Consider the following 14,616-nt stretch of genomic DNA (forward strand, 5'->3'; position numbering starts at 1 on the left):
GTTTCTGAAAATGCCCCCAGCCGAACAACGACTGGTGGGTATGTATATGATTCAGCACCTCATTACTTTGTATGAGGGTCAACACTCTGATCCAGGTCCGTTACATGATGTCCTGAACGAGTTACTCCAGTATAGATGGAAAGGTCTAGGTACCGATTTGATTAGTGTCATTCTAGAACAGCGTCACAAATATAGAACGTTTCTGAACCCGCATTTTGTTCATGCCTCGCCCCCAGAAAGTAAACCATTTTACATGGAGAGACAGAATCCGTTACGAGAAGTCCACCCAGTTAAAGGAACGGGTGGCGAAATGCAGCGAGTGTTTGTATACACTCCAATTACAAAGATGGAACTCCTCGAGATGAAGAAATTAATTCCCTGTCATGACAAAGATCCAGCAGGGTTCCATAGAGAATTAAAAGACATGCTCCGTATGGGAGAATACACATACCCAGATATAATTAAAATGTTAAAGGTTCTGCTGCCCGCAGGGGTGTATGAAAAGCTCAAGGAAAAAGAATGGGAGGTGGGAGAGAAAAAGATCGATTGGGCAGTTCTAGAAGCCGAAGACAAGGCACGAGTACCAGGTACCGGTCTTGGAGATAAATGTAAAGAATTACCAGAATTATTAATACAAGTTTTACCTAGATTATTGACAACTAGAAAAGAAGACTGGGATGCAATCTCAGCCTGTAAACAGAAGCAAGACGAGGATATTAGTGATTTTTATTCTAGATTTGAAAAGTGTTTTAGTATCAACAGTGGCCTCAAGACAAGTAGTGAGTCATACCCTCACCTTTTTGTTACTAAATTAGTCGAGAATTCAAGCCCACCAATTAAAAATCGAGTTCTGAAAGTCGAAAGTACCTGGCAAGCTAATACCCCGTCCCAGATGTTGCAAATGCTTCAATACCACCAGAACAGAATCAGGGAAGAGCAAGAACACGAAAGAAAACGTATGAAAGATACGAAAATGAAAGTACTAGTTGCACAATCTGTTCCTCAAGACAGTCAGAAGAGGGGTCCGAATCAAGCCAGTCATCCTGCAGCCCCCGTTAAAGGGAACTGCAATTATTGTAAACAGCCAGGTCATTTCATAAATGAGTGTGCAGTTCTGAAACACAACATAGCTACTGGTAAGACTAAAGAAAGACCACGTCCGCCTAGACAAGAACAAGTTTCACAGATTCCTCAGCCACAGAATGCACCACAGACAGTTACCGCACCGCAGCCTATCGCTGCAACACAGCATGTTACATCGCAGATGTACCAGTATGCACAGTCTGAGTATCCAGAGTACCAGCAGTATTCATGAAACAGCCTAGAGAGGGAGGTAGGCTTGCCTCTCATCGAGATACCTGTAGATCAAGAAGGTCCCTATGTTCACAGTCAAGTATTAGGGAAAGACAGAAAGTTTTTGATTGATACAGGGGCAAGTAGGACCACAATTAGTCACGCCGAAGTTCCAGGGGCTCCGCTCTCAGGCTCAAGAAATGTTTCCCTTGGATTTTCAGGAAAACCTATCGTAAATGAGATTTCAAAGCCAGTTACTCTAGAAGTAGGTCCATTGTCCCGCACTACTGATCTGTTACTTACTAAGTCATGTCCAGAAAACCTATTAGGCATTAAGACACTGAAAGAGTTGGGTGCAGTTATATGCTGTTCCCCAGAGGGAATACGATTGTTCCTACGTGACTTCAAGGGTCACTATGTATTACGAGATTTTGATTCAAGACTGTCTAATGTTCCGCAGCACTTATGGGCGCAAGGTCCAACTGATGTAGGTTACATGCAAATCACACCCTATCGTGTGACTCTCAAGCCAGGTGTAGTGTTACCACGAATCAGACAGTACAGATTGCCACCTGAGGCTGTAGCAGCCTTATCCAAAATTATTGACGAGCTCATGGCTCAAGGAGTGGTTGTAGAAACTGACTCCAATGTATGTAATTCTCCGATCATTCCAGTCATGAAACGTACTGATCCAAATGCACCCCCAGTATATCGATTAGTGATTGACCTACGAGAGCTTAATAAATGTATTATTCCTCAGTACCCAGTTGTCCCAGACATCTCTTCCCTATTAACGGCCATTGATTCCGAAGCCACGTTCTTCACTGTCATAGACCTCAAGAACGCATTTTTCAGTGTTCCTATTCATCCAGACAGCCAGTTCCTTTTCGGATTTTGTTTAAATGGAAGGAGCTATATGTTCACACGAGCTCCTCAAGGTTTCACAGAAAGTCCTAGTATTTACAGTCAAGCACTCAAGAGACAACTAGACAACATTCACATGCCAACTGACACTGCCCTGCTCCAGTATGTCGATGATCTACTGATCACAGCCCGTTCTGAACGTGCTTGCGAGCGAGCATCCCTTACAGTCTTGTATTTCCTAGCCGAGATGGGGCACAAGGTGTCCCCTTCTAAGCTTCAATTCTGTGTCCAGCAAGTGGTCTACTTAGGACACTTACTGTCCAAGAGGGGTAGGCAGTTGACACCAGACCATATCCAGTTGATAGCGAGTCTTCCTCAGCCCAAGACCCAGAAGGAGGTACGTGCTTTTATCGGCCTCACTTCTTACTGCAGACAATGGATTCCTCAGTATGCATTTCTAGCCAAGCCACTGATACAGTTAACGACACAGGAGGCAGCCGTATCGACTGTCCTCCCTTGGACATCTGAACATACACTTAGTTTCAATGAGTTAAAGAAAGCCCTATGCCAAGCTCCAGTTCTAGCTACACCGAACTACAGTAAGTCTTTTACACTTTTTGTTACTGAACGTGAAGGTACAGCATTATCTGTTCTCACGCAAGATCAAGCAGGACAATACAAGCCATGTGCTTATTTTTCGAGCATATTAGATCCTGTAGCCCAGGCTCTGCCTGCGTGCCTCAAGTCAGTTGCAGCCACAGCACTAGCTATCAGACAAAGTGATTCCATAGTTTTAGGACACTCCCTGACAGTACAGGTTCCACACTCCGTAGAAGTTCTTCTAAATCGAACACAAACTCAGCACTTGACAAATGCACGTTTAACAGGTTATGAATTGACACTGTTCCAGCCACACATAGAAATCAGACGCTGCAACGTCCTGAACCCTGCTACACTGTTACCATCAGTTAATTCAAATTCTGCCACACATGACTGTGTGGAAGTAGTTAACATTACGACAAAGCCAAGACAAGATCTGACAGATATTCCGTTACCAGATCCCGACCTGACACTTTATGTGGATGGTTCATGCCTAAGAACTAGTACAGGAGAACTAGTCGCCGCGTATGCAGTGACTACTGACACCGAAGTTATTGAAACACACCGTATTGATACCCTGTCCGCTCAAGCAGCAGAGCTAGTTGCTCTGACACAAGCCTGTATACATGCCAAGAACCAGAGAGTTAATGTTTACACAGATTCACGCTACGCATTCGGAGTCGTACACGACTTCGGAGTGCTCTGGCAGGAGAGAGGTTTCATGACTTCTCATGGAACCAAGATTCAGCATGGTCTCCTTATTCAAGCTCTGTTAGATGCCATACACTTGCCGACATCTATCGCTATTATGAAGTGCAAAGCACATACGAAAGTTACTGACACTATTTCCCAAGGTAATGATCTAGCAGACCGCACAGCCAAGCTTACAGCACAGACTCCAGACATTCCAGTTAATCAGACACATACTCCAGATCCGACTACATGTATGACAGTTAAGGACCCTACACAAGATGTCATAGATATCCAGTTACATGCTACTCCCGAAGAAATCAAGAAATGGTCCGAACAAGGAGGGGTCCAGACAGATCAAGGATGGTTAACAAAGGGTAGAGCCACATGGTTTCTCCCCGACTCTATGGTTCAAGTCATTATTAATACCGCACATAGTCCAGCACATTTAGGAGAAAAAGCTATGTTAGACAGTATCCAGAACATTTGGTTCAACAAGCATTTACGAGCTGCAGCCAAGCAGAAAGTCTGTACCTGTATGATATGTTGTCAGTTTAATCCAGGTAAAAGTGTCCCGGTGGAACAAGGTGGATTCCAGCCCCCTGACCACCCTTTTGAAGTCCTCCAGATGGATTATATTCAGATGGAGCGATGTCGAGGTTTCAAGTATGTCCTTGTAGTTGTATGCGCTTTGTCCAGGTGGACAGAAGCATATCCAGTCCCAGATTACACAGCCGCGACCACTGCCAAGCAGTTGGTTCGTGAGTTCTTCCCCCGTTATGGACTCCCTAGAGTCGTATATTCTGACAACGGCCAGCCATTCTCATCTGAACTCATGAAGCATGTTTCCCTTTTGCTAGGGTACCAGTGGAAGTTTCATTGTGTACGCCATCCTGAAGCAGCCGGTCTCGTAGAGAGACATAACCAGACCCTGAAAATCCGTATTGCAAAAGTGTGTAAAGAAAAAGGTGTGGACTGGCTAGTAGCTCTGCCAGTCGCTTTGTTTTATATGCGCATGGTCGCACATTCCAGATCAGGTCTGTCCCCGTATGAGGTCGTTTTCGGCCGCCCCCCTAACATGTGGGGTACTCCTAGACCCCGAAGTATTACTGATGTTTCAAGTAATATGCTGACAGATTACCTAGCTTCCTTGATGTCTGCCCTCAACTCATGTCGTTCACAGGTTGCCGCCGCATTTCCAGACAATACCGAGGTGGCACCGCACGAAATCGTTCCAGGATCCATGGTGATGGTCCGCAACTTTGACAGATCAAGTCCGCTTGAGCCTCGTTGGAAAGAGCCCCGACAGGTCCTCCTCACCACCCGTACAGCCGTGAAGTTGGAAGGACGCAAAGGCTGGGTACACCTTTCTCATGTTAAACTTTTTAATGGACTGAAACCCGTCTTAAAGAACATTTCCCAGGATTTGAAGGATTGCCAAAATATTGTTCTCAAGGACTGTCCCGCAAAAGACATTGCTACAACCCCTCCCCTGTTAGAGAAAACTCCACAACAGGAGTATAAACTAAAACTCCGGTCTAGTAAAATAAGTCAGTCAGTTTGATTGTCTAAGTCCTCCCCTAGGTGAAACGGTTAGACTGTTTCTGACATGTATAAAATAGACCCCCATAGTGAGAGAGTTAGTCAAAACTCAATCCGATGTATCGTTTTTCTATGTTTCATATTGTTTCTCAGCCTTATGATTTCCTGCACCAGTTATGCATTTTTCTTATACTTCCCAGTTCTTCATGTAAATAAGTCTGCTAATGCCACAGTAGAGCACACGTTTAGTGATCTGCCTCCTCATGAACTCTCTTACCGCCTCGCTATGCGAAATAACTCATTTATCCGCATGTTACATTACTCACACCAGACCAGCAATGCCACTAATTGTTGGGTGTGTGGTCGACTCCCCCCTTTCCAGACACCGAAGGGAGTTCTGCCACTTTTTCCTTATCCATTTTCACATAATGGTTCGTGTGGAGCATGGTCCACGTTAACGTCATCCTCAACAGATATGTCTTTTCTTAACAGTACATGTTTTCCAGACAAGCAAGGTCTTCCCCACAGAACAGGTTTAGATCTAGAAAATGAAGTGTATAATTTAGGTAATTATTCGTCGAATTTCATGGTCCTGAATGTTCAGTCTGATACTACTCCAGACTTACCTGCTATTTCAGTACTACCAGTCAAAGGCGAATTATGTGTCCGAAATAATGGTTCCGTACATGTAGGACATAGTGATTGTACTACTATTGTCAAGTATAGTGACAGTGGGAAATCTATCTTTAAAGCTTCACGTCATTCTTATTTCATTTGTGGTCAAACCGCATATGTTCGTCTGCCCCTCGATTGGGAGGGAACCTGTTACATTGCCTTCCTACTGCCACCAGTTTTTCTAGCCCCACCTGATTATCATAGAAATACACATCTAGTACACGTTAGACATAGAAGGGAGTCCCCAATTGTCGATTATACTGAAACTGCTCTAGAACAGTATACAGATTTCAACAGAGGTTTCTTTTTCTTTATAGGACCTATCCAGAATAGTAAACTGATCCGTAGGTTAACCAGAACCCTCGAAGCTGTAGTAAATGAGACTGCCTCTGCTCTAGGTAATTTAACTGAAGAGCAATCTGCTATGAGATTTGTCGTTTTACAGAATCGTCTCGTCCTTGACGTCATACTGGCCGATAGGGGCGGGGCCTGTAGAGTCATCGGATCTAGTTGCTGCATTTTCATTCCAAATAACGCGCCGTCTGTTTATTCAGCTATAACCAGACTCCATAAAATTGCCCATCTGATACACCAAGATCCAGGCACCTGGACATGGTCCGGTTGGTTCTGGAATATAATTTCCGCCTGGGGATGGAAAGTCTTGTCCTTTCTAGGTATTGCAGTAGCGATCATATTCAGCTGCTGTCTCTGTATACAATGTGGCCCTGCGATTTGCGGCATTTGTGCTACCTCTTGTATTCCTAGTCCCAAGCCCCGTTCTAAATCCCGTTCCAGGATAATTCGAGACGAGCAAATGATACTGTATGAAATGATAGACGGTATCATGAAAATTGATGTTTCCTGATGGAAACGTAGTGACAAGGAGGGAATGTGGAAAAGTAAATTTTGCCATGTTCTGTGTCCCTACGTGTCATCCATCATATGTTATGTGTGCATGATTAAATATGCATATGCATTCCCCATGTTCGATTAATGACGCAATTACAGTTGTGTCCACCTCTAGTATGCCAGTTTCCAGTCCTCGTGAATACTACGAATATCAGGCCTATGTAAAGCTACGTTGCCACGTTTCTCAGTGTGCACGTTATTCTATTATAAAGTCCCCGTTTCTAGGCCTCAAAAGGGCCTGGACACCAGATTCAGCTCCTGTCTCCTGAAGCCTCGCTGAGGAGCGATACAGCCCCCACCTGTATCCTCGACCCTTCACTTACTTCCTGCCTCGCAGTGCCCGGCTCAGCCTGGCTCAGTCTCTGAGTCTGCCAAGAATATGTTATGATTCCAGTTATCAGTCAAGTCCTCCTTCTCTGCATTCCTAAGCTACTGAACTGCATCAATAGTTTCCGTCATTGTCTAGCCTTCACGTCTCCACGTTAGAGAAATACTGCATTTAATGGTCATTTAATATTCTTCATCACGCACTACATGTAGAATAATGCATGGTCCAGTCTTAGAATCAAGTTAGCCTTTCCCCTCCTAACTTCTAGTTTATATCAACATGTTCTCTAAACATCAGATACTAGATACTGTTTAGGTACATGTCGCCCTGACTCTCCAGACTTCAGTCTCTGCTCCTAGCACAGAGTTCATAGCCCCCAGCTTCTCCTAGTGATACGTCATTGCTAGTTTGCGCGCACCACCAGGTTAGAGGTCCCGGCTCCTTAGGTAGCCCCCTCCATGGTTTCCGCCCCATTCATGACATATTCTGTTACGTTTGCATCACATGTCTATGTATACGCCCTGTTACACCTCTTTTTACCCTTATCTTTCGCGACTGCTACGCGTCACGCCTTCTGCTCCACCCACTGCTACGCCTACTGCAATGTAATGCTATGTGTTTGCGTTATGTATATATGCTCATGTATTGTTATTAAAAGTGAGCGCGCTCATCCCAGATCCAGCCCCAGCAGCTGCTGGGCCCTGCCATCCTATTCCTATGCAGGTTGTCCTGTTCCTGTCCTTATGCTGTATTAAACCTGCAAAACTCCTACTACCTCGAATCTTGACTCTTATTTATTGAGCTATCTGTTATGATATATGTCTAGTCAAAAAGAGAGGTATTATTTATTTATTTACCACAGTATGACCTTGCACCCCAAAAGAAAAAATTCTTCCCACCCTCCCACCCCTTGGTTCCCCCCCACCCCTTGGTTCCCCCCCACCCCTCCCTTCCCCCACCACCCCCCCACCAGAAGCGTAAGGGCTAGTGCCCTCATTGATGGAATGTGAGTATCAGCTGTGAGTTCCACCCGGATCTGACCCTCCTGGTAAAAATAGCCAAAGAAAATACAATACAGAAAAAAGAAAAGAGATCAATTAAGTATCTAAGCATAATACTAAGGGGGTCAACCTATTCGAACTAACTGCATTATTGAACATAACCTTGTTCCTATAACATTTTACTACATACAAGTCATAATTTGAAAACACTGCACATGGGGCAATGACTTAAAATGTCCTTAAGACACATGGAAGCGTTTTTTGATTGCCTTTGCAGCATTTTAGGGTCACTTTTAACATGGCTATGTAACTCAAACATTCAAAATCTAAATTTGCCAAGCACAGGTGGGAGCATATTTACAAGGAATTTGCACCACTGGGAAAGGTCTTACATTAAAATGGGAAAAATAACATCAGAGACACTCCAATGCCTTATAAAGAAGCAGACACCATTATGTCCTTCTCATAAATGTTAAAAGCATTCCTTTACCTCAAAAACGATTTTCAAGTCATAATTTGAAAACACTGCACATGGGGAAATGACTTAAAATGTCCTTAAGACACATGGAAGCGTTTTTTGATTGCCTTTGCAGCATTTTAGGGTCACTTTTAACATGGCTATGTAACTCAAACATTCAAAATCTAAATTTGCCAAGCACAGGTGGGAGCATATTTACAAGGAATTTGCACCACGGGGAAAGGTCTTACATTAAAATGGGAAAAATAACATCAGAGACACTCCAAAGCCTTATAAAGAAGCAGACACCATTATGTCCTTCTCATAAATGTTAAAAGCATTCCTTTGCCTCAAAAACGATTTTCAAGTCATAATTTGAAAACACTGCACAGCTCCTATGCACAAAAACACCCTGTCAGTACTAATACTTCACATTTTCTCCAATTACAATTTCTCAAAGAAACAAAATCTATTTGTAAAACACTTGAGGCAAAGCAACATTTTAAAAACACAACTTTCTTCATAATTTTCTCCTTATCTAAATTAAATACATCTTTTCTCACCTTAGCAAATACTTTATGAGTTTCAAAACAGTCTCAGAAACACACCACTTTGTCTTTAGCAGAGCAAAAGGTATGCACTCCAGAGTCTGCAGCTATCAAAAGCACAGAAATGCTGTAATTCTTCACACATATCTCTCATGTCACCCAATCAAAACTCTTCCCTCACTTTTTTCAAATCAAAACCCTTCCCCCCTCTGCCCTCTCTGCCTTTTTTGCATAGAAACCACCTCTTGGAAGACCTCTGGTGTTTGCAAGTTCACACAACAATGTTTCAATTGAACTCTGAACTCTCAGTGCACCTGCATATCCAGTGCAATCTTTCATTTAATGATTTTTTCTTGACCATTCAAAATACATCTTTCAAAGAACTCATCCATGCACCCTAACTTTCTGTTTTCAGCAATCAAAATCCACCAATCACTGTTACTGCTTCATTAACACAGAAACTCCACAGTTTTTTTCATTTTAAACTCTTATTTTTTCAACTGCCATTTCATTGCCACACTTCATCTGACTGCAGCAGAACCTTCTCTCACCATGTTTTCTGTCTGGATTGTTGGACATAGTTACATATACTGGGCTCAGAGGTATGCTGATAACAGAAATGTACCTAACCTCAATTTACAAGATGTGGAAATTAAGTGGTTTGGCCACAGAGGATTAAAATGTCACCAATTGATACCATTGGTGAAAACCTTTATGCATTTGCCAAAACCTGACCTGTTAATTGTGCACTGTGGAGGTAATGACTTGGGCACTTTGACTGGGGTAGGTCTGGAAATGCTTTTAAAGGACACCTTTGAGCAATTAATGGCACTTTTTCCTCAGACTGCCTTGGTATATTCAAATATATGCCAAAGACAGAAATGGAGGTGGTCGAACCAATTTTGTCCACAAATTGAGAAGTCGAGGAAGCATGTAAACAAATCTGTTTCAGCTTACATGAGAGACCATGGAATGGGCTCCGTGTACAACAATAACTTGCGTTACTACATGCAAGATATCTACAGAGGAGATGGAGTTCACTTCTCAGATGAGGGCAACAGAATTTTCATTCTGAATTTAAGACTGTGCATCGGTACCTACTTATAAGTACCTAAATGTACCATAAACCCAAAAGCTCTTCTCAGAGCTACCCTACATCCGATCACTCACAATTATTATTTTACTCTAACTTTTTTCACAAATTTTCAACAAAGTACGCTCCCCGGGGCGCTACCCGGTACGCGGACCGGAAGCTAACCTCGCGAAATTTTTAAAAAAAATGTTTTTTTTCCGCACATATGGGCCTCCTCAGCCAACCTCAGAAAAACTAGGGGGTCAAGATAAGTATACCGTGCCCCCTTCTACCCATTCTGAACATTAGTTGCCCTCCATCTTGTATCTTAATTCGACCGAAACACAAAATGGTGGACTCCCGTAACGCTTCAGGTTCGCGTACCGGGGCGCTCGCCAGTTCGCGTACCGGGGCGCTCCCCGGGAAGCGCTCCATCAAAAAAGGTGGGAAAGTAATTTACAGAAAAACGACTGGAGACACTTTCACCAAATATAGATTAGCTCATACTACATACCAATCCCTATCATTTTCACAAATTTGATTGAAATTCCATTTAGCCATTTAGCCTGTAGACCTCTCTAAATACCGTGAGGTAAATTACTTCACAAAACACATCTGAAGTGTTGGAATTGACAACCAATGAAAATATTACTTTCATTTTCTACTTTTTTTACCTGACATTTTGATTGGTTATATACCTGAATATATATAAAGGAAGAGAAGGAAACACAGCCATTTTGACTACTACTTCCTGGTGTACATTTCAATTGGATTTTCACTAATATATTTTTTTTATCCAAATTTCAGGCAACATGGAAAGCGAACAGAAAGTTTCATTTCAAATTGTCCTGCAAGAGAGCAGCCAAGAATTAATTGATCCAAATTATATAAAATTTATGGATGAAACTTGGGACCAAGAACTACTGCAATGTGTGCAAGCAGTAGATGACCTTCTTCAAAATGAGGACATTTTACACACTCAGAGATTACAAGCTATGTTCAATGAAAATGACGACATTTCAGACAGTGAAATGTTAGAAATGTTATTAAATTTTGAAACACAATCACAATAATAAATAATTGCTTAAAAAATAAAGAAATTAAAAAATAATCAACAAAACCAACAATCAATTAACATACAGTATTTGAAAAGTCTATCATTCTTTTTTCCTTATAGTACGCTCCCCAGAACGCTTCCCGGTTCGCGGACCGGGCGCTCCCCACGCAAAAAAACAAAAAAAATGTTGTTGTTTTTTGCACTGCGGGGCGCTTTTAAAGCCTCCACATCAAACCTAGGGGGTCAGGGAGGATCTACTATGCCCCCTTATGGTCATTTCCCCCTTTGTTTTGGCCTCCTCTTGTCTCTCGATCCTACCGAGAGACAAGATGGCGGCCGCTCCGGACTGTTTAGAATGTTGACAGACACCGGAGAGCCAATCAGCTTCGCTACGCGAAGTTCCGTTACGCGTCAGGTACGCGAACCGGAGCGCTGCCTGGGGCGCGCTTACAGATATATATCTTTTTTTGAACGTTAATTTCTCAAAATCCACTGGAGCACATATATTGAGACCTAGCAAAGGCACATCGGGCTAACAATCCCTACAATTTTGCCAAGTTTCGTGCAAATCCATTCAGCCGTTCGGCCTAAAAGTGAGGCCAACCGCCCTATGGAAATTAACATGGGAAAAACACGTTTTGGGACCCCCCTTTTTTCTCGGCCACCCCTTGACGAACCCCCCCAAATTTCCAGGGGCTGCTCAGAAACAAAATGTTCCATTTTCCTGAAAATTTCAGCCAATTCCGTCCACAAACGCCAAAGTTATTAGACATAGAATTTTCAAAAATCCCATAGGGAAAAAATCCTAACTATATATACCTACTGGCGGTCGCAATTTGCGCCACAGAGAAAGGTCTTACATTAAAATGGGAAAAATAACATCAGGGACAGTCAATTGCCGTATAAAGAAGCATACACCATTATGTCCTTGTCATAAATTTAAAAACAATTCCTTTTCCCCAAAAACGATTTTCAAATCATAATTTGAAAACACTGCACATGTGGAAATGACTTAAAATGTCCTTAATTCAAAATTTGCTATTCCTTATTTTGCGATTGCACTGAAGGATTTGCAAATTTTGCGATTCCTTAAATGTAATGTATCAAACAAAAAATATGTAAAAAATGACATTAAGGATTTGGAAACTACCACCAACTTCTAGTTTGTGGTAATTTGCGAATTCTTTTCAAAAAGCATTTTTTCCAAAAAACAAAAGGTGCCATATGACGCCAATACATGTCCTTAGGGCATGTATGTGCGCCATATGCCCCCAAATTTCTTTTTCAGGGGTGCAGCAGGGTGTTCTTGAGATACCCCTGCACCCTTGAAAAAATTCCTATTTTGTGATGAGCTAATTGCTAATCGCAAATTGCACCTTCATTCCTATGAGCCTCCTAGCCCATGGAAATGAACGGGTAATTTGCAATTAGCAATTTGCTCATTGCAAATTAGGAATGGTAAAGAATTGCTATTTATTCCTTAAAATTCGCTATTTAGGAAATGCAAAATAGTTTGTTGGTACATATGGTGGTTCATCTGTAACAAGATAAGAAGCTTAGGGACACATTTATGATGACTGGCGAAATAAAGTGCAAATCACTTACTTCATTGGTAGGCCTTTACATGTATTATCTCTTCTGTATTCTTCATCAAGCGTAACTTTAATCTGCAATCCTGAGTAGGCCTCACCTTAAACAAACCTCTGGATAGGCCACACCTTATCGTCATCATGAATTAATCATTTAAAATGCTAGGGACAGATTTATGATAGGTGTATGACTCTTTTGCGCCACTTACAAAACACTGTCCACGGGGAAATGACTTAAAATGTCCTTAAGACACATGAATGTGTTTTTTTAAAGCGTTTCCAATTTTTTTGGGTCACTATTAACATGGCTATGTGACTCAAACAGTCAAAATCTAAATTCACCATGCACAGGTGGGAGCATATTTACAAGGAATGTGCTCCATGGGGAAAGGTCTTATAATGTAATATGGGAAAAATGACATCAGAGACACTGAAATGCCTTATAGAGAAGCATACACCATTATGTCCTTGTCATAAATTTGCAAACCATTCCTTTTCCCCAAAAACGATTTTCAAATCATAATTTGAAAACACTGCACATGTGGAAATTACTTAAAATGTCCTTAATTCAAAATTTGCTATTCTTTATTTTGTGATTGCACTGAAGGATTTGCAAATTTTGCGATTACTTAAATGCAATGTATCGAACAAAAAATATGTAAAAAATAACATTAAGGATTTGGAAACTACCACCAACTTCTAGTTTGTGGTAATTTGCAAATTCTTTTCAAAAAGCATTTTTTTCCAAAAAACAAAAGGTGCCATATGACGCCAATACATGTCCTTAGGGCATGTATGTGCGCAATATGCCCCCAAATTTCTTTTTCAGGAGTGCAGCAGGGTGTTCTTGAGATACCCCTGCACCCTTGAAAAAATTCCTAATTTGTGATGAGCTAATTGCTAATCGCAAATTGCACCTTCATTCCTATGAGCCTCCTAGCCCATGGAAATGAATGGGTAATTTGCAATTAGCAATTTGCTCATTGCAAATTAGGAATGGTAAAGAATTGCTATTTATTCCTTAAAATTCGCTATTTAGGAAATGCAAAATAGTTTGATGGTACATATGGTGGTTCATCTGTAACAAGATAAGAAGCTTAGGGATACATTTATGATGACTGGCGAAATAAAGTGCACATTACTTACTTCATTGGTAGGCCTTTACATGTATTATCTCCTCTGTATTCTTCATCAAGCGTAACTTTAATCTGCAATCCTGAGTAGGCCTCACCTTAAACAAACCTTTGGATAGGCCACACCTTATCGTCATCCTGGATTAATCATTTAAAATGCTAGGGACAGATTTATGATAGGTGTATGCCTCTTTTGCGCCACTGTGCGTCACTTTTATGATGCAGCGGCGGTGCAAAAGATTTGCTATGAGGCGACAAAATTACAAATTGATGCATTTAGGCAGATATGTCATGGTGTAAAAAAAACGTACCACATGAAACCGATGCAGCAGTGATGCAAAAGATGCACCATGTTGCAAGACAGGCCTCACTTGGGGCCATATGTATCAAGCTAATTAGCATTCGCAAGGATCAAAATTCTGCGAATTTCGGCCTTTGCGAATGTTAATTAGACAAATGGTATGTATCAAACAAGTTTGATGCAAAATAAGGAGTAGCAAAATTTGCTATTCCTTATTTTGCGATTGCACTGAAGGATTTGCAAATTTTGCGATTACTTAAATGCAATGTATCAAACAAAAAATATGTAAAAAATGACATTAAGGATTTGGAAACTACCACCAACTTCTAGTTGGTGGTAATTTGTGAATTCTTTTCAAAAAGATTTTTTTCCCAAAAACAAAAGGTCCCATATGACTCCAACACATGCCCTTAGGGCATGTATGTGTGCCATATGCCCCCAAATTTCTTTTTCAGGGGTGCAGCAGGGTGTTTTTGAGACACCCCTGCACCCTTGGAAAAATTCCTAATTTGTGATGAGCAAATTGCTAATCGCAAATTAAACCTTCATTCCTATGA

This window comes from Lissotriton helveticus, chromosome 6 (assembly GCF_964261635.1).
Source record: "Lissotriton helveticus chromosome 6, aLisHel1.1, whole genome shotgun sequence".
Taxonomy (NCBI): domain Eukaryota; kingdom Metazoa; phylum Chordata; class Amphibia; order Caudata; family Salamandridae; genus Lissotriton; species Lissotriton helveticus.